Source organism: Hemiscyllium ocellatum, chromosome 13, assembly GCF_020745735.1.
Source record: "Hemiscyllium ocellatum isolate sHemOce1 chromosome 13, sHemOce1.pat.X.cur, whole genome shotgun sequence".
Taxonomy (NCBI): Eukaryota; Metazoa; Chordata; class Chondrichthyes; order Orectolobiformes; family Hemiscylliidae; genus Hemiscyllium; species Hemiscyllium ocellatum.
In genome coordinates, this window is record NC_083413.1 from 46,244,360 (window position 1) to 46,264,946 (window position 20,587).

A 20,587-nucleotide genomic window follows, 5' to 3' on the forward strand; every position below is an offset into this window, starting at 1 on the left:
TAATTCAGAATTTGGTAATTAAATATTATCACTGTTTTTGTCTGCTTTGTATTTTTATCTGAAATTCTTGAAGTTTCATCTGCGTGACTTTCTGGTAGTCTTATAAATACTTCAGAATTCCAGCACTGTCATTGCAACTGTACAGGAGTATGCATTACATTTTGTATTCATTACTTTTTGTAGCTCAAACTAGGTCAGAGGGATTACAGTGAATAAACTTGTCCATACTGCTGATCTGCAACTTTCTTTCTTTCTCTTAAATGTGCAGATGATCCAAAATTATAATTTATGGATGACAAATTACCGAGGTGATTTATAACACTTTTTTTTGTTCTAAAGATGTAGTGTTAGAATGTTGTCTAGCCACTGGAATGGAAGGCTGAAAGCTTTGGATAAATACTTAGTTGAAGAATAACAGCAAAAACAGATGTTACACCTTGAAAACTCTCAAAACAGTGCCCAGTGTTAGATGTAATTCTGCAGTTGTTAAGTAATCCTGAATGTACAAAGACTCGTGTTGAATTATGCTGATAACCAATTTAGAATGGTCAGTCAAGCTCACATTGTGATACACTTGTGTGTTCTGAAAGCTGTGTGTATTATGTGCGGCCCATTTTTCTTTTGTAAGCAGAACATATTGTGCTTGTTTTGCCTGAAGAAAATAAATGACAGCCAATCTCTGGTTACTTGACCAATCAGAGTTAATCTGCTTAGTTAAAAATGTAAACAAGCAGTGGCAATTAATGGTTAGTCATCCTTTTTATCCCCTGAATCATTCAGGAATGAGGGCTTTGCTGACTGGGATGGCATTTATTGCCTTTTGCTAGTTGTCATGAGAAGGTCCATTTCTTTTATTTCAAAAGTAAAATGTATTCATAAAAGTCTTTATTTACTTAGTTCCTAAAGCAGTTTGGTTCTGTACAGTAACCTAAAAAGAGACAACAAAAATTGGAGCTGCCTTGATCCAACAAAGCGGAGACATTTTCATTTATTTGAGGGACCGGGGATCCGATAGCTGAACAGACCCCTATTGTATTTTGACAGAAAGAGCTTAGTCAGGAATCTTTCCCTATTGTGTCTTGGTGGCAGATGCTCCATGCTTTAGTGTGTCCTTCAGCACGTAGTTCAGGACCTTGGAATGTGCCAATCTGTAACACCCAATAGGTTTTGGGCAGACTAAAGAACATCTTTCTTTCATCGAGTTGATGGTCCTCCAGGGACAGTCTATTTGTCAGAGTGCGTATTCTGGGGAAGAGACTATAGAGCAAGGAAACCTGCGTAATGGAGCTGCTAGGGATGAACCTCAACTAAAAGTACTGTATTTCTCTCCAACAGGATCTACACTCTCCTTTTGTTGCAAGATCAGGAGGACTAATGTGTCCTCCTTTTAGCAATACCCACGTTAAGGACTACCAAACAACAACTTGTCACAATGTTATAAATCTAATAACTTGCTTTCATTGCTATTTTGACATGGTTTCATTAAAATCCACTTAATTAACTTCAAATTCATTTTTTATTCATTCATGAGATGTGGGTGTCACTGGCTGGCCAGTATTTATTACCCATCCCTAGTTGTCCTTGAGAAAGCGATTGTCAGCTGTCATCTTGAACTGTTGCAGCCCAGCTGCTGTAGGTTGACCTAAAATGCCAGTAGGGAGAGAATTCCAAGATTTTGATCCAGCAACAGTGGAGGAACAGCAATGTATTTCCAAGTCAGGATGGTGAGTGGTTTGGAGTGGAACTTAAATGTGGTGGTGTTCCCATGTATCCGCTGCTGTTGACCTTCGAGATAGAAGTGATCATGAGTTTGTCTCAAGATTCTGAATGAATTTCTTCAATGCATCTTGTTGACAGTACACACTGCTGCTACGGGCTGTCAGCAATGGAGGGAATGGATCTTTGTGTATGTATTACCAATCAAGCGGGCTGGTTTGTTCTGGATGGTGTCAACTTTCTTGTGTTATTAGAGCTGCTCCCATTCCGGCAAGTGGGGAGTATACCATTACACTCCTGACTTGTGCTGTATAGGTGATGGTCAGGTTTTGGGGAATCAGGTGGTGAGTGACTCACCACAGTATTCCTTGCCTCTGACCCGCTCTTGTAGCGACTGTATTTATATGGCGAATCTGACTGAGTTTTATGGTCAATGGTAACCCCCAGGTTGTTGATACTGGAGATTCACTGATTGTAACAACTCCCACCACCAACGGATTACATCCAAGCTCTGCAGTGCAGCCATGGCTAGGTTAGATTTAGATTTGTTGGATTGTCACTTAATAGTGATGGTCATAGCCTAGCATTTGTATGGTATGAATGTTACTTACCACTTATCAGTCCAAGCTTGGATATTGTTCAGATTTCTTGCATTTGAACATGGACTGCTTTAGTATCTGAAGAGTTGTGAATAATGCTGAACATTGTGCAATCATATGTGAACACCCCCACTTCTGACCTTATGATGGAGGGCAGGTGATTTTTAAAGCAGCTGAAAATGGTTAGACCGAGGATATTACCCTGAGAAGCTCCTGCAGAGATGTCCTGCAGCTTAGATGACTAACTTCCAACAATAATGACCATCTTCCTTTGTTAAAACTGAAAGAACTGCAGATGCTAGGATTTGGAGACAAAAACAGAAATTACTTGAAAGCTCAGCAGGTGGCAGCACCTATGGAGAGAAATCGGAGTTGATGTTTCGGGTCTGTTGACCCTTCTGAAGTTCCGGGAAAGTGCCAGACCTGCTGAGTTTTTCCAGCAATTTAAGGTTTTATATTACCTTCCTATGTGCCAGATATGACTCCAGCCAGTAGAGACTGTGCCCTGATGCCCACAGTTTTCAGTTTTACTGCAGCTCCTTGATGCCACACTTAGTCGAATCGTGTCAAGGGCTGTCACTCTGTCCTCACCGCTACAATTCAGCTCTTTTATCCATTACAGCTAAGGCTGTAATGTGGGCAGGAGTTGAGTGGTCCCGGTGGAACCCAAACTGGGCGCTGCTGAGTTGGTGCTACTTAAAGATACCTTTCATCACTTCACTGATGATTGAGAGTAGATCAGTGGGGCACAATTGGCTGGTTTGAATTTGTCCTGCTTTTTGTGTACAGGACATTCCTGGGCAGTTTTCCATATTGTCAGGCTGCCAGTGTTGTAGCTGTAGTGGAATGACTTGGCTATGGGTGCGGCAAGTTCTGGAGCTCAAGGCTTCAGTATTATTGCCAGAATGTTTTCAGGCCCACAGTCTTTACAGTATCCAGTGTCTTCAAATGTTTCTTGATACCACATGGAGTGAATTGCATTAGCTGAAGACTGGTATCAGAAATACTGCAGACCACTGGAGGAGGCCAAAATGGATCTTCCACTCTGCATGTCTGGTTGAAGATTGTTGTAAAGTGTCAACCTTATCTTTTGCACTGATGCATTGAGCCCTTCTATCATTGAAGATGGGGATATTTGTGGAGCAGCTGCTTCCAGTGTGTTGTTAATTGTCCACTACCATTGACAACTGGTAATGTAAGACTCCGAGCTTAGATCTAATCCGTTGGTTGTGGGATCTCTTATCATTGTCTATCACTTGCTGTTTATATTGTTTCCCATCCAAGTAGTTCTGTTTGGTAGCTTTACCAGGTTGACATCACGTTTTCAGGTCTGCCTGATTTTGCTCCTGACATGCTGTCCTGCACCCTGCATTGCACTAGAGTGGATTCCCCTGTCTTGATGGTAATGGTTGAATGGGGAATATGTTGAGCCATGAGGTTACAGTTTGTGCTGGAGTACAACTCTGCTGCTTTTGGCCCACAGTGCCTCACGGGTGGCTAGTATTGAGATGCTAAATCTTTTTGAAGTCTGTCCAATTTAGCACGGTGACTAGTGCCACACAACACAATAAAGGTATTTTCAAATTGAAGGTGTGAATTTGTCTCCAAAAGGACTATGCGGAGGTCACAGTTAACAATACTGTTGTAGACAGATATATCTGCAGATGGCAGATTGGTAAGGATGAGGTCAAGTATATTTTTCTCTCTTGTTGGTTCCTTGATGTCGTGCTGCAGACCCAGCCTAAAAGCTATGTTCTTTTGGACCAACCAGCTTGTAGTACTGCTGCCATGCCACTCTTATGGTAGATATTGAAATCCCCAGCCAGAGTACATTTTGTGTCGTTGCCACCTTCAGTACTTCCTCTAAGTGTTGCTCGACGTGGAGGAGTACTGATTCATCAGCCGAGGGAGGATGGTATGTGGTAATAAGCAGGAGGTTTTCCTTGCTCATGTTTAACTTGAAGACATGAGATTTCATGGTATTCAGAGTCAAAGTTGTGGACTTCCAGGGCAACCCCCTTCCCACTGTCTATTACTGTACCCCCACCTCTGCTGGGTCTGTCCTGCTGGTGGGTAGTGATATCCAGACGCAATGATTATGATGGTGGTGTCTGGGACATTGTCTGTAAGGTATTAATTCTATGTGTAGGACTATGTCAGGCTGTTGCTTTCCTGGTCTGAGAAAGCTCCTCCCAATTTTAACGCTAGTCCTCAGCTGTTAGTGAGGAAGACTTTGCAGGTTCTATAGGGCTGTTTCTCTCTTTGTCTTTTCTAGTGCTTAGGTTAATGCCAAATGATCCATCCAGTTTCATTTCTTTAAAACTTTGTAGCGATTCTTACGACTGAATAGCTTGCTAGGCATTTTAAAGCCAGTTGAAAGTCAACCACATTGCTGTGGATCTGGAGTCACGTATTGGCCAGAGAAGGTGAGGATGGCAGATTTCCTGCCCTGAAGGACATTAGTGAACCATATAGGTTTTTCTGACAATCAGCAATGGTTGCATGGTCATCGGTAGATTCTTACTTCTATATTGTTTTTCTTAAATTCAGATTCCATTATCTACTTTGGTGGGAATCGAACCTGGATCCCCAGAACATTTGCTGAGTTTCTGGATTAATAGTTGAGTGATAATACCACTAAAATGTTGCCACCTCTTAGCAAATGTCTTCCCATTCCTGTCCTCAATTGTTTGTGCTTTTCTTTGTTTCTCTCCCTGTACCTCTGTTTCACCTCTCTGCGTATTCCTTTTCCTAATACAACTGCATTACCATTATTGTAGCTATCTTTGTCTTTGTTCAACTTTATCTTGCTTTCCATCTTTCCTTATTGTCACTAACTTAAACCAAAACCATGATGTGGAGGAACCAATGTTGGACTGGGTGGACAAAATTAAAAGTCACAAATGGACCAATGATGAGACACTTCAAAGCAGACAAAAGGTTTTGGTTTACGTTAAAAATCACACACACCAGGTTATACTCCAACAGGTTTATTTGGAACTAGCAACACTCCGAAAGCTAGTGTTTCAAAATAAACCTGTTGGAGTATAACCTGGTGTGTGCGATTTTTAACTTAAACCAAAACCTTTTGCCTGCTTCGAAGTGTCTCATCATTTGGCCATTTAACATAATATGAAACAAGGTGGAATCTCCCTTGCCTCCTCTCACACCCGCGCTGTCCATTGAACAGATGCTCTTTTTTTTAAAAATAAAAATCTTTGAATTTTGAAAATTGTAAGCCTTTTCCTTAATTTTGACAAGTAATTTGCTAACTTTCTAATTGTGCTAATTTGATAGCAACTGTTGATCAAAAAGTTGGAGGCTGGACAGGAGTTGTCACTTTAAGTTAGAGTTTCCAATGAGTTTTCCAAGTGCGACAAGATTTATTTCTCCAGCAAAATAGTTTAGTTAATTAATAATAGTTTTGATTAACCCTTACTTTAAATATTAGAGTTTAGTTGGAGAAAAAAATGGCCATGGAATATATTTCAGAAAGCGCTTTGAAACAATGTGATGGCCATGTTTCAGATTGAGTCAAATTTAGGAGACAGTGAGGTCTGCAGATGCTGGAGATCAAGTTGAGAATGTGTTGCTAGAAAAACACAGCAGGTCAGGCAGCATCCAAGAAGCAGGAAAATCGACGTTTCGGGCTGGAGCCCTTCATCAGGAATGAGGCTGGGAGCCTCGGGGGTGGATAGATAAATCGGAGGGGGAGTGGGGCTGGGGAGAAGGTAGCTGAGAGCGTAATAGGTGGATGAAGATGGGGATAAAGGTGATAGGTCAGAGAGGAGGGTGGAACGGATGGGTGGGAAGGAAGGTTGCAGGTAGGACAGGTCATGAGGGTGGTGCTAAGCTGGCAGGTTGGAACTGGGGTAAGGTTTGGGGGAGGGGGGGAAATGAGGAAACTGGTGAAGTCCACATTGACGCCCTGGGGCTAAAAGGTCCCAAGGTGGAAGATAAGGCGTTCTTTCTCCAGATGTTCGGTGCAAAGCCTGCACCCACACCTCCATCCAAGGCCCCAAAGAAGCCTTCCACATCCATCAAAGTTTCACCTGCACGTCCACATATGTCATTTATTGTATCTGTCGCTCCCAATGCGGTCTCCTCTACATTGGGTAGACTGAACGCCCTTTTGAAGAGCACTTTAGAAACACCTGCACCAATCAACCCCACCGGCCAGTGGCTGAAGATTTTAACTCCCCCCTCCCACTCTGCCGAGGACATGCAGGTCCTGGGCCTCCTCTATTGCCACTCCCTCACCTCCTGTCTCCTGGAAGAAGAAAGCCTTATCTTCTGCTATGGTACCCTTCAACCCCAGGGCATCAATACGAATGGGGACAAGAAGAAAGAGATGGTTGTTGACTTCAGGAGGGCACAGAGCGAACACTCTCCACTGGACATTGATGGCTTTCCTGTGGAGATCGTGAAGAGCACTAAATTTCTTCGCGTATACCTGGCGGAGAATCTCACCTGGACCCTCAACACCAGCTCCATAACCAAGAAAGTCCAGCCGCGTCTCTACTTTCTGCTCGATAGCCAAAAAAACCCACCTCTAGCCCACTACTCATCCCCCATGATTGAGAGTACCCTGAGCTGCTGCATCACTGCCTGGTTTGGGAATTGCGCTGTCTCAGATCATAAGCCCCTACAACAGATAGTGAGGATCGCCGAGAAGATAATTGGGTCTCTCCTCCCACCATTACAGCCATTTACACCACTTGCTGCATCCGAAAGGCTAAGAGCATTGTGGAAGACCCCACACACCCCTCAATCGAGCTCTTCCCCCTCCTGCCATCTGGCAGAAAATACCGGAGCATTTGATCTCTCACAGCCAGACTGCAACAGTTTCTTCCCCCAAGCTGTCAGGCTCCTTTAGCACAGTAGGGAGAATGTGCAGACTCCATACAGTCACCTGAGGCTGGAATCAAACCTGGGACCCTGGTGCTGTGAGGTAGCAGTTCTAATGTGGATTGATATGAAAAATAAAAAACTACTCTACACCATGCCATGTCACACCAGAACTAACTGTACGGATCCAGAAAGTAGTAATTGTTTTCTGTTCTTATTTAAGTGGCCTGTTAATAAAAGTCAAAGAACAAACTTTACTACGAATGTTTTAGGTTGAGTAAAAAAATATTTTTCACCTTTTTAAGTAAAAGGTTTTCTAATAAAACAGAAATTGCTGGAGAATTTGACCGCACCTTCTGCCTTTGTTTCAGATCTCCAGCTTCAGCAATTCTTTGATTTATTTTTATGGTATATTTTCTCTAATTGTTAAAATGTGGACATGGAAAATATTTTTGGTTTGTATGCTGTATACTCTTGTCATTGAACATGGTTATGGTTTACAACTTTGGAAAGGTTACAAACTTTCTCCCATTGTCAAGGTTGTAACTTTTAAAGAAGTACTGTAAGCAACTTTATCCCCAAAATTTGTTTCATTTTGCTGCTGTTTTAATTTGAACTGATTTTGAAATGTCAAAAGTTAAATTTAATGTTTATTATTTTTATGGCAGGTTATATTGATAAAATGATTTTGATTTTACTCAGGTACTGCAGAATTGCTTAGTACTGACATCATTACACCTTTGGCTGAATTGGAAAATTTGCAGTTCTTGAAGCTGGTAAGACTCTATTTTAGTACTATTTTCTTACAGTAGCACACAGAGTAATGCATCCTAAAATGATGACTGAGCACGTGTAAATTAAAGAGCTTATGGTTTTGAAGTGAGAAGATGGTAATTCGTTGACCTTCAATTGATGGTGGTGTTCACCGTGGAATCATCTTTACATGAAAAGAATTAACCGAAATCTGAAGCAAGGACATTATGCTCCCTGCTGATGGTAATGATGGACAGGTCAGATCCTAGAGTGAAACCCGGCTTGATAAACCATAGTTGTTTTTCCACAGTTTTGTTATCGTGGTGACCAGTCACTGAAGATGTTTGCGAAAGGCTGCCAATGTACTTTAAACGAGAGCATCACAATTTATTACACACGTTGGCAGGAGAAAAATGTTCTCTTACACTGTATTGATATGATTTGAAATGGTTTTATTGTAATTAGCAGAAATAATTCTACCCTTAACAATAGCTATGAAAATATGCAAACCTAAATGAAGGTTTCCATTTATGTTCTCTGTTATTCCTTGCTTTCTGATAAACAGCTGCAATCAATAGATACTATCTTCTTTAGATAATTTCTCTATTTATGACCCTTACAGTTTTACCACTCACTCACTCATGCGTGAATTTAAGGAAAATGTTTTGATAGCCATGTAGGATGACTTCCTCTCTTGACAACTTAAAGCTATGTCTGGAATTTTTCTCTACAAACTGCTAAGCCATTTGGGAAGCTTTTCTTCTGCCTGACTGTTTTGGAGACTGCTCAACTGCACTGGTCAAGTTATGGACATTTTTGTTTCTATAACTGACCTGCTTCTCTCTGAAGGAAACCCCTTCCACACACTAACCTTCTGGAGGGTTCTTTCATTGTAAAAAGAAATCTGTTTTCATGCCTCGTCTTATGTCATAGAACAATTTTTCATGTTTCTGAAGTACTGAGCTATTCACCACAAGGGTTTATTTTAAAGGTCTCAATTAAATGTGTGTAAACAGATAAACCAGTAGCACAGTCAGAGCTCTTTCACTTCTTAACACATGATGTAAAATGTAAGAATTGACAAGAATTTAAACATTTACAAGTGTATATGGATATGTTCGGTGATTGGGACAAAATTTGGCAGATGGTGTTTAACATGGGTAAGTGAGAGCTTCCTGTTGAATGGTAAATAAAGAGGAACTTCACAGTGCTTTGTACAGAGGAATCTGGGTGACCTTGTGCATGAATCGCCAAAACATAGTATGTAGATACAGTAGACAATAAAGAAGGCAAATAGAATTTTGGATTCACTACTAGAGGAAAAGAGTATAAAAGTAGGGGAGAGTTACTGCAGCTGTCCAAGGCATTAGTGAGACGGCATCTGGATTATTGCATAGAGTTTTGGTCCCCTTGCTTGAGGTGGGATGTTGATGCATCGGAGGCAGTTCAGAGGAGGTTCATCAGAATGATTCTAGAGATCATGGGTTTGTTTAATGAAGAAAGATTAAGCAGCTTAGATTTATATTGTCTGGAGTTTAGAAGAATGAGAGGAGATATAAATGAGGCTTATAAGGTAGGAAAGGGATTGACAAAAGTAGACATAGAAAGGATGTTTCCTTGTGTTGGGGATCTAGAATGAGTGATCGTAATTTTCGGATAAGTAGAGTTTAGCAGATTTAAAATGGACATGAGAAGGAATTAATTCTCAAAAGGGTTGTGTGTCTGGAATTTACTACCCCCAGAATGCAGTGGATGCTGGGACACCGTAAATTTAAGGAGCAGACAAACAGACACGTTTTAAAAATTTAGTGAAGGGTCACAGGCAAGAATTTGGATAGAGATGAGATTGGCTATGATTGTATTGAATGGTGGAGCAGGCTTGAGAGGTTGAATTGCACACACCTGCTCCTAGTTCTTAGGTATACAACTCCAACTTAAAACTTTATATAGATTTGTCCACTGCAGAATCCGAGTATCATGTGTCTCCACCACGGGCCCAGATGAGAATTTGCTGCCTTGCTCTTTAAGCTTGTCTTTTTATTGAGGACTTGTATTAAACTTCTCTTAAAGAAAGAGGGATAGGGATGTAAGGCAGAATTTCAGGGAGCTGGGGTGGAAACTGAGAGCTAGAACAAATAGTTGTATCTCTGGTTTGTTACCTGTACCATGTGATAGTGAGGCAAGGAATGGGGGAGATATCAGCTGAACACGTGGCTGCAAGGATAGCGCAGGAGGGAGGGTTTCAGGTATATGGTAATTGGGGCTTGTTCTGGGGAAGGTGGGACCTCTACAAACAGGATGGTCTTCACTTGAATCAGAGGGGTACTAATATTCTGGTGGGAAATTTGCTAATGCTATTTGGGTGGGTTTAAACTAGCTCAGCAGGGAGGTGGAAACCAGTGGTGTAGTTCCAGTGCACAGGAGGATGTGAGTAGGGAGGACAGGGACAGGATTTCACGGTCACAGGCGTGTGCTGGCAGACAGCAAGCTGGTTTGAAGTTTGTCTATCCAGAATAAGGTAGGTGAGCTTGCAGCATGGGTAACTGGGACTTTAATGTTGTGGTCTTTCAGAGGCATGGACAGAGTAGGGTCAGGAATGAATGTTGCAGATCCCAGGGTTTAGATTTTTCATTAAGATCAGGGAAGGTGGTAAAAGAGGGAGAGGTGTGGCTTTGTTAGTCGAGGACAGTATAATGGTGGCTGAAAGAACTTTTGACAAGGACTCATCTACTGAGGTGGTATATGCTGAGGTTAGAAACAGAAAAGGAGAGGTCTCACTGAGAATTTTTTATAGGCCTCCGCAAAGTTCCAGGGATGTGGAGGAGAGGATTGACAAAATGATTCTGGGTAGGAATGAATGGAATAGGGTGGTCAGTATGAGGGGCTTTAATTTCCTCAACATTGACTGGAAATGCTATTACTCTAGTATGTCGGATGGATCAGTTTTTGTCCAATGTGTGCAGGCAGGTTTCCCGACACAGTATGTCAAAGGGCCAACAAGAGAGGAGGCCACATTAGAAATGCTACTTGGAAATGAACCGTGCCAGGTGTTGATTTCGTGATAGGTGAGCACATTGAAAAGAGTGACCATAATTCGGTTATGTTTAGTTTAGCGATAGAAAGGGATTAGGTACATAACTCTTGCCCTGTGGTATAGATAGAGGAAGGGCAATTATAATGCGATTAGGCTAGACTTAGGAGGCACAGAATGGGGGAGCAAAATGCAGGGGATGGGAGCAATTGAAATGTGGAGCTGGTTTAAGGAACAGATACTGCGTGCCCTTGATAGGGAGGGAGGAAGTGACAAGGTAAGGGTACCATGGTTAACTAAAGAAATTGTATGTCTTAAGTGGAAGAGGGAGGCTTATGTGACGTTTTTGTTTAGGTGGTTCAGATGAGTTGATGGAGAGTTCCAGATTAGTTGGGAAGGATTTAAAGAGAGAGTTAAGACGAGCAAGGCAGGGACATGAGCAGTCTTTAGCAGATAGAATAAAGGAGAACTGTAAAGCTTCCTATAGGTATGTGAGGAATAAAAGGGTGACTAGGGTAGGAATAGGGCCAGTCAAAGACAGGAGTGGGAAGTAGTGTGTGGACCCTGTGGAGATCGGAGAGGTGCTAAACAAATATTTCGCAGCTGTTTTCACTCGGGAAGAGGAGAAGGCTAAGATATGGGCTATTAGACTAGAAAGGATTGAGGTTAGTAAGGAGGTGGTGTCATCAATTCTAGAAGGTGTGAAAGTAGCTAAGTCCTCTGGGCTGGATGGGAATTATCTGAGGATTCTCTGGGAAGCTAGGGAGGAGATGGTGGAGCCTTTGATCTTGATTTCTAAGTTGTCATTGTCTACAGGTTTAGTACCAGAAGACTGGAGGGTGGCAGGTGTTGTGTCCTTGTTTAAGAAGGGCAATAGAGATGACCCAGATAATTATAGACCAGAGAGCCTTACGTCTGTTGTATGAAAAGTTTTGGAAAAGATGATAAGAGATAAGATTTATATTCATCTCGCAAGCAACAATTTGATTGGAGATAGTCAACATTGTTTTGTCAAGGGCAGGTCGTGTCTCCCAAACCTCAGAGTTTTTTGAGAAGGTGACCAAGCATGTGGATGAGGGTAGTGCAGTTGGCATGGTGTACATGAACTGAAGTAAATCCTTTGATAAGGGTTACATGGTAGGCGACTGGAGAAAATGCAGCAGCATGGAATTAAAGGTGATTTAGCATTTTGAATTAGAAACTGACTTTCTGTAAGAGGGCAGCGAGTGGTGGTTGATGGATTATATGGAGTCCAGTTACCATTGGTGTGCCACAAGGATCCGTTTTGTCACCACTGCTGCTTGTCACTTTTTATAAGTGACTTGGGCGAAGGCATAGATGGGTGGGTTAGTAAGTTTGCAGATGACACTGAAGTCGGGGGAGTGGTGGACAGTGTGGAACAGTGTTGCAGGTTGCGGGGGATTTGGATCAACAGTAAAATTGGGCTGAGAGGTGGCAAATGGAGTTTAATGCAGGTAAATGTAAGGTGATTCACTTTGGGGAAAAATGATAGGAAGGCAGAATACTGGGTCAGTGGAAAGATTCTTGGTAATGTGGATGTGCAGAGGGATCTTGGTGTCCATGTACATAGATTCCTGTAAGTTGCCACCTAGGTTAAGAAGGCATGTAGTGTGTTAGTTTTTATTGGTAGAGGGATTGAGTTCCGGAGCCGTGGTGTCATGCTGCAACTGTACAAAATGCTAGTGTATCCTCACTTGGAATATTGTGTTACAGTTCTGGCCGCCCCATTACAGGAGTGATGTGGAAGGTTTGGAAAAGGTGCAGAGGAGATTTACCAGGATGTTGCCTGGTCTGGAAGGAAGGTCTTAGGAGGAAAGGCTGAGTGCTTGGGTCTGTTCTCATTGGAAAGAAGACGGCTAAGAGGGGATTTAATAGAGACATACAAGGTGATCAGAGGATTAGATAGGGTGGACAGTGAAAGTCTTTTTTCCTAGGATGATGACATCTGCTTGTACGATGGGGCATAGCTGCAAATTGAGGGGTGATAGATTTAAGACACATGTCAGAGGCAGGTTCTTCACTCAGAGAAAAAGCAAGGATGTGGAATGCCCTACCTGCCAATGTAGTTAACTCAGCTACATTCGGGGCATTAAACAGTACTTGGATAAACATATGGATGATGATGAGATAGTGTAGGTGGAGGGGCTTAGATTAATTCATAGCTGGGCGCAACATCGAGAGCAGAAGGGCCTGTGCTGTGGTGTATTTGTTCTGTGTTCTAAATGTAATAATTCGTTGACTTTAGATACCTAGTGAAGCCTTATACAATTATCTTTGGAAAGTCATTGAGCAATTATCTCTTGGTGCCAGAGACTTGAGCATTTTGCTGTTTCAACTAATAACAAGGGTCATCTACCTTAAAACCTATAACACAAGACCTTCTGCTTTTGTGTCACCAAAAGTTTTGCTAAATGAGTTTGTTGAAGTGCTGGCCAGCAGAAGAAGACTTTTAGAAATGTGTGTCATGCTTTTGGTTTTACAGTGATAACTGCTTGCAAAAATGTAGCAATGGCATGGAGAAAATTGCATCATCAGTACCTTTTTGGCAGCAACCAAGAATTACATGGAGCAACATTACTTACTCTAAATGTGAAAAGTTAAGAAATTCTGTCACTGGCTATTGACTGAAGTTGAAAACTGTTATGATCTTGATAGTGATCTGTAATTTCTTAAAAATCAGTTTTCCACTTATTGCCTAAAAGAATTACACAACACATTTTCACTTCCTAAGCTAAAATCTTGACTGAAAAGAATTAAATGAATCACATACTAGTAATTATTTTCAGTTCCTTCATCAATGACCATTCCTCCATATTTGGTCAGACATGATGACAGAGCTTGATTGCAGAATTTCTGGTTTCTTGGTCTGAAGCACTATATGTTCAAATGCAGCAAGGATCATATTCAGACATTGCCTGATAAGTGACAAGTAACATATGCCATAAAGGTGCTGGACAATAACCAGCTCCAGCAAGAGCGAGCCCAGCCATTTGCTCTTAACATTCAATAGCAAATAGCATTTCCATCGCAAAAACTTCCACTACAAACATCCTGAGAGTGATCATTGACCAAAACTTGAACTGGACGACTAGTCACTAAATACTGTTGCTAGATGAATAGATGAGAGACTGGGAATTATTTGGCAAGTAATTCTCCTCTTGACTCCCTAAAGCCTATTCAAACCGACAAGGCACAAGTCAGGAGTGTGGTGGAATACAGTTCACTTCCCTGAATGGGTGAGACTCTATGACTCTATAACTCCAACAACTTTTGAGAAACTTGTTCAGGAGAAAACAGTCCACTTGATTGGTATCCCATCCACCAAATTATAAATTCACTACCTCTGCAAGTGGTAAATAATGGCAGCGCTGTGAATGATCTACAAGATGCACTACAGCAACATATCAAGGCTCATTAAACAGCTTCTTTCAAACCAGCAACTCTATCTCGTGGTAGGAATATAGTAACTGATGCATGGGGATACCGACAGCTGCAAGTTTCCCCCCAAGCCAAACACCACCCTGACTTGGGGCATCACCCTATCAACCTTTCTTCGCTGCTCACAGTGTGACCTTTTCTACATTGGGGTGATGAAACACAGACAGGATAACCACTTTGCAGGAACACTTATTTTCTGTCCATAAAAATTGCCCCAAGATTCCAATTGATTGCCTGCCACTTCTCTGCACACTGGCCTTTTACTTGTGCCTGTTGCAGTGCTCAAGCACGGTTCAGTGCAAGCTAGAGCAGCATCTCATTTTCTGCTTGGAACTCTGCAGCCCTCAGGATTCAATAAGAGTTCAATAATTTTAGAGCCTGATACCACTTTCCATGTATTTTACCCACCCCCACTATCTAGGCCCTGTCATGACATGGAATGTGTTCAGCATGGCTTACTCGTTGTTCCCGTTGTCAGCATTTCTTCTCCCCTGGCCCAACCATCCCTTTGTCTGCCTAACCACCGATCATTCACGCACTCTGTCTTTCTCCCGTGTTCGCTCGCTCTCTTTCTCCCGTGTTCGCTCGCTCTCTTTCTCCCGTGCTCGCTCGCTCTCTTTCTCCCGTGCTCGCTCGCTCTCTTTCTCCCGCGCTCGCTCGCTCTCTTTCTCCCGCGCTCGCTCGCTCTCTTTCTCTCGCGCTCGCTCGCTCTCTTTCTCTCGCGCTCGCTCGCTCTCTTTCTCTCGCGCTCGCTCGCACTCTTTCTCTCGCGCTCGCTCGCACTCTTTCTCTCGCGCTCGCTCGCACTCTTTCTCTCGCGCTCGCTCGCACTCTTTCTCTCGCGCTCGCTCGCACTCTTTCTCTCGCGCTCGCTCGCACTCTTTCTCTCGCGCTCGCTCGCACTCTTTCTCTCGCGCTCGCTCGCACTCTTTCTCTCGCGCTCGCTCGCACTCTTTCTCTCGCGCTCGCTCGCACTCTTTCTCTCGCGCTCGCTCGCACTCTTTCTCTCGCGCTCGCTCGCACTCTTTCTCTCGCGCTCGCTCGCACTCTTTCTCTCGCGCTCGCTCGCACTCTTTCTCTCGCGCTCGCTCGCACTCTCTTTCGCGCTCGCACCCTCCTCTTTTGCGCGCTCGCCCTCTCTGTCTCACCCTCTTTCGCGCGCGCGCTCTCTGTCTCGCGCGCTCTCTGTCTCGCGCGCTCTCTGTCTCGCGCGCTCTCTGTCTCGCGCGCTCTCTGTCTCGCGCGCTCTCTGTCTCGCGCGCTCTCTGTCTCGCGCGCTCTCTGTCTCGCGCGCTCTCTGTCTCGCGCGCTCTCTGTCTCGCGCGCTCTCTGTCTCGCGCGCTCTCTGTCTCGCGCGCTCTCTGTCTCGCGCGCTCTCTGTCTCGCGCGCTCTCTGTCTCGCGCGCTCTCTGTCTCGCGCGCTCTCTGTCTCGCGCGGTCTCGCGCTCTTGCTGTCTCGCGCTTGCGCTCTCGCTCTCACTCTCGCGCTCTTGCTCTCACAGGAAGTCGTGACCAAGTGTAATGTTCAGATTCTTTGGGGGAGAGATAATTTGGACTGCATTAATGTCGTTTTTAAGTAATACTTCGATTCTGCCTTTATTAAGTAACAATATTGAGCAATTTGTACTGTGATGAACTAGGGTTGATCAGGCCAAGTACATTTTATTCCGTACAATTACAAGTATTTTGTGCAGTACAATTAGAAGAGTGAAGTACAAAAATGAGATTCTACAATGCCCTTAGTAGTAAAAGACTGCAAAAACTGTTTTCATTTTAACAGGGATATAATATTTTTAATGTTAGAAGTTGACAACAGAAAGCAACGTTTTACATTTAAAAAGTCTGCATAAGATCTGACTTTAATGCACACAAATTGGTGAACTTTATTGTATCTTGCTTCTTGGTAATAATTCTCATTGCTGTTGTGCACAGGCACCATCACAATGTAAATGTTGGAGTATTGAAATGGCTAGGGCACAAAGAAATAAATGGGTGTATTTTGATTTTAACTCTATTGGATTCTTTGACTTGTTGGAATTTTGGATGCCCCAAATGGCACAGGTCCATTAGATTTAATTGTTCCAAGTGTGATGCCAAAGCTTCCAGTACTACATTATTAATAGAGTTGGTCAGAATTAAAGTTAGCATGAACAATTAAACAACAGCTATTAATGCTGTACTTGGTGTTGGGGAAAACAAAAATCCATCATGGTAAATTCCCATAATTGAAATTAGGAAAGGAGTTGTGGGAGGGCAAGTATATTTCAAATTCCTTGCAATCCAAATAGAAACTGCACTTGTCGTGATTTGCAACCTGAATTCTAAACATCTTCAGGAGCAACATTTTCCTTTTTCTTGTTTTGCAATGCTGGTTGCATAGCCTGTATATTATGTTCCTGCTCACTTAAAAATCTGTAGATTTTCCAAAATAGGAAGTTTACCATCAAATTATCATTTACGCTAACACCTATTGCCAAATTGGCATGATTGCTTTATTTCTTTTGCTTCAGTTTTCTATATTAATGGTTGTTTTAAACTTTGTCAAAAATAATAATGCTTGAAAACCATCTTTCTCAAGTATTGGTTGACCCAACATAGGTGCTGATTTTTGTCGTCTTCCGTCTCATTATTGCACTAGAAACAAAAAGCTGAAGCAAGGGTGTTGCGTGTTAGCAGGCTAGCAGCATCTCTGATCAAATCAGTTCTGTTGCAACAGGCAGACAATCATGTTACTATTTTTAGCATTCGTAGATCTCCGATTTCCAGTATTTTGTCTTGACATATGATTTGCATGTTTAAAGAGCCAAGTTGTTTTCAATGGATAATTTGATACCATTGTTGTAATGCAAACATTATCTCAAAATATGAGAAAAGTGTTGATTCCATTAATTTCTGCATATGTCTGGTTCCCCCTTAAACTCGAGGAATCCGTATTAACTGATTCTCTGAAGTGAAAGTAAAAGTGTTCCTTTTGAGAAGATTTGTGTTCTATTTCAAATTTGAGCTTTCAAAAATTATATATTGAGCTTTCAAAAGTTTCATGTGTAAAATATTCAGTGTAAGATTTAATGCAAGACAAAGCTAGAGCTTGTGATCTCCCAGTCTTCACCCTTTGGGATGGAATGGTTATATTCTGAAATTTATCTTCAAGATGTCTGACTGAGCTGCCATTGAAAAAGAAATTGAAGTTATGAGATAGAATAACTGAAATAAACCGTCCGGTTCAAGGAAAGGCTTTGAAGGTGACAGAAGTATTGCACTATTGAGGAAATGAATGAGCTGTTTTGCCATTGATGTGTTTGTTTGTTTGGTTTTTAGTTTATAATTTGACCTTGAAGTAATATGCTTATTTCAGCTCAGTAAAACAACATAGAGCAACCTCAATTATCCAAACGAGACAGGCGGGGAGTATTTTGTTCGGATAACTGATCTGATTGTAAACAAACTGCAGTGCAGCTGCTTTGGTGAGAACACACGTGAGTACTATGTGCGGGTTTGGTCGACTTATCTGATCAAGGCTGTTCTTGCTGTAGAGGGAATGCTGGTAATTGATTAGCTGAGTCCTGGCATGATTTAATTGAGTTGGAGGTGGTGATTGTGGGAATTGGGACGTAGTGACTAAGCGGAGATTGATTTAATGACTGAAGACATTGGGGCGCAGTTGCCGAGGTGAGTACAATAGAATAGAGGAGTAGATGCAGACTCAGGAGTAGACACTGGAAACAAGCTCTACACAAGATTTTGTATGACCCATTGAGTCTACACTGTCAGTAATAAATCTACTGACTTCACAAATGATATGCTAGTTCAAATGCTTATTCAAATACTTTATAATGGTTTGTCCCACCTGAACTTCACTTGCAGACAGTGCATTTGAAACCCAGTTACATTCTTGCAGAAAAACCTTACCTTCATCATGCTTTGGAGCTTTCTGCCTATCAAATTGTGCCCAACGTGTTTGAAACTTCGATGAAGAAAAGCAGCTTCTTTCATTTCACAAAGCCCATGCCCCACATGATTGTATTTAACCTTCTCTGATCTTGTTTCAAGCTTCTGCATTCCAAGGAAAACAATGCGAGTTTATTTAGTTTCTCTATGATATGGAGGTGGACAAGATTATAAAGACACAACACTAGGTTATTGTTGAACAGGTTTATACTATTAATCATTGTAAACTAAAGTCGCGCCAGTGTCGGTAACACCTCTTTGATGTAACGTTTTTACAGGGCCTTGAGATCTTGTGCGGATAGTCCGAAATTGAGATAATTGATGTTTGGATAATCGAGGTTGTTTTGTATTTAGAATAAAAGAGGGCAGTGAAGTTGTAAGTGGATTTCCTGACATTTTAGGACATACATATTGCTGTGGGTTATCTGCTGTAAATGGCAAGTCTTCTAATTTCCTGTGGTGACAATTATTTCAAATATTTCTGAAGTGGATTAAAGTATGTGTGATGTCAATTATTAAGAGCAAATAATATGAAGAGATTTAATAAAAAGCCAGTTTTAAATCTGACACTAGTATTTTAAAATTTCATGCGAACTTTGTTCTGACTAGTTGGCAACCCACTAATCTTTTGTAGGAGTGCAAAATGTACGTCTATAAGCCATTCAACAATTTGCAGATATTTTCAACAATGCTCAGCTATTAATTTGTATTTATGCACTCAAACAGATGAGAACTGGATGTCACAGATTTGTTTTCGTTGTGACTAAAAAGTCATATGTATTTTAACTCTTGCCTTTTGTTTATATATTATTCACCTTTAATCTAATCTAATCTAAACATTTGTGACAGCACACTTAAGATACTTATATTCATACCAAAAATAGAATACTTCCACTTGCTGCATACACCAAAGCTCTGTCACTAAATGACCTTTAGTATCTCAAGCAAATGGTTCTAATTTAGGATGTGAGACTTAATTTAGGTTTTGATTATTCATATGAAAGATATTAGAGCGAAGCTTGATCTTGTGCTCATCCAATCCCCCCACGTGCATGTTCTATCACGAGTGTATGGATTGTGATCAAGATTGGGAAGCTTGGTTTATTAATTAGCCTTATTAATAGAAAAAAAATCATGCTAGCAAGGTTCTGCTAGGATAGATACTGGCATTCCATACTAATGAAAACATTTTCCCCCTCTCAAAAGCAGCTGAAACTACCTCCCAAATTAACTAACAAGCAAAAAGAAGTTTTCTCATGCAAGAGAGAATAGAAAAATTGTTTTAATAAGGAAATCATTTTGCTTTCTTGAAAAAGATGGAAGAACAGGGAAAAATGGTCCCTGTGTATCATTGATTTAAATCCTTTTTTTAAAAAAAAAGCCATCTTGGCGTTGATGTTTGAAACATATTAAGCTACATATGTGACTTTGTACGGTTCAATGTGGTCCCATATCTAGATCTTTTGGAAAGCAGAGCTTTAAATAATTTGTAAGTAATGAACTTTTCTTAGCTTGGTCTGCAAACCTGTGAATGTAATTATTTGAAAGACCCCTGCTTGGGTGGGAGTCAGCTAACTATGGTGAAAATGAATCATTTTTGGTGAATTAGAGGTGTTACTTTAGTAAGTTTAGTTTTAAACCGTGGGCAGCACGGTGGCACAGTGGTTAGCACTGCTGCCTCACAGCGCCAGAGACCCGGGTTCAATTCCCGCCTCAGGCGACTGACTGTGTGGAGTTTGCACGTTCTCCCCGTGTCTGCGTGGGTTTCCTCCGGGTGCTCCGGTTTCCTCCCACAGTCCAAAGATGTGCATGTCCATGCTAAATTGCCCGTAGTGTTAAGTAGGGGGTAAATGTAGGGGTATGGGTGGGTTGCGCTTCAGCGGGTTGGTGTGGACTTGTTGGGCCGAAGGGCCTGTTTCCACACTGTAAGTAATCTAAATGACTTAACTCATACAGTTTTACCACTCTGAAGATTTGGGTCAAAATGTTTTAAACTTGTGCTATGGCAGTTGGAGTTTTCCTGTCCTTGTCTGTAGTCTGAGACTATTTCCTCATCTGCTGTTAATCCAGGAAGCAAAATCTAAACTTTATAACAATTAATGAGAATATTTATCAGTTGTACCTTGTAAATGTTTTCCCTTATTTGCATTTGCTGAAAATAATGGAGTTTGTAATGCAGTTTATCTTGCAGAGGCTTTGAATTAATTTTTTAAATATTTGTGAGATACTAACC

General features: G+C 41.7%; 1 protein-coding gene across 3 annotated transcripts in view; it reads left to right on the forward strand.

Moving 5' to 3' along the window:
- tbl1xr1a (TBL1X/Y related 1a) overlaps nucleotides 1-20,587 on the forward strand; it is a 167,409-nt gene that overhangs the window by 65,608 nt on the left and 81,214 nt on the right. For 2 of the 3 annotated variants that reach the window (XM_060834806.1, XM_060834805.1), the window contains exon 2: nucleotides 7,866-7,939. The exons of the other annotated variant lie outside the window; for it this stretch is intronic. The gene's annotated coding sequence lies outside the window, so the exon portion shown is untranslated. The remainder of the gene's footprint in view (nucleotides 1-7,865; nucleotides 7,940-20,587) is intronic. 3 annotated transcript variants of the gene reach the window in all.